Genomic DNA, 1,102 nt, shown 5'->3' on the forward strand with positions numbered 1-1,102 from the left:
GCTGAATGGTTTCTATTGGCGGTCTTGTCATGAATGATAGATACTACAATGCTTTATATCCAGTGTACATCCAAAAACAAATGGGCGGCGCTACGCATTGGCCGGCGGATCCGCTGCCTCGACAGTCGTTTGATCCGGCGTATCAAGCGGCATGGATCTTTCCTCACCATTGCAACAAAGGCATTGTTGCAGAATCCTTCTTTGCAAAAGACCATATATTGCAGAAACATTTGCAACAGAGGTTCTGTTACAGAATGATTATTTTTCCCGTCTTAACTTTTTTTGCAACATGGGTGTTGTCGCGGAACGACTTCTGCAGCACAGATGATGTTGCAGATATTTTTTCGTCTAACTTTCTTTGCAATATGGGTGTTGTTGCGAAAGGGCTTCTGCAACACAGATGATATTGCAGAAAAATTGTTAAAGGTGGCAAAGGAACGCGTCACGCACGGATTGAGTTAGGAGAATTGGTGTCACGGCTCCCGGTTCGATCTAGACGGAAGACTCAAGGGTTTGGCAACATTTAGCGTGTTGCAACTAGGTGTTCTGCAACACCTATTGTGTTGCACTAAGATGTATGATGTGCACTGTTATGGAACTTTGATCAGACGGCTGCACAAATGGCGGAATGCTACGCGTGATCGGCCAATTGATTCTAATCATTTCCCAAAACAAATACTCCCTCCGTTCCAAAAATAAGTGTCTCAACTTTGTACTAGTTTTAGTACAAAGTTATACTAAGCTTGAGGCAGTTATTTTGGGACGGATGAAGTACTTCCTTCGTTTCTAAATACAAATCTTTTTAGAGATTTAATATAAATTACGTACGGATGTATATGTATATGTAAACGATGGTGGTGTCTCAACTCTCGTACAGAGAGCCCACGTTGGTTATATACTTATATTGATATGAGATGAGCGAGGGGGAAGCCTCGATAGAGATTACAAGGGTGCGCCAGCCAGGGGCCTAACAGACTCTGGAGATTACATAGGCTAGAGATAAGAGATAGAGATTAAACCAAAGAGTAGTATCTCTAGCTACCTACTCCTAGCAACCACAGCCGTGGGACACAAGGCACACGCCAAATTACATCATACGGGA

This window comes from Triticum dicoccoides, chromosome 7B (genome assembly GCF_002162155.2).
Source record: "Triticum dicoccoides isolate Atlit2015 ecotype Zavitan chromosome 7B, WEW_v2.0, whole genome shotgun sequence".
Taxonomy (NCBI): domain Eukaryota; kingdom Viridiplantae; phylum Streptophyta; class Magnoliopsida; order Poales; family Poaceae; genus Triticum; species Triticum dicoccoides.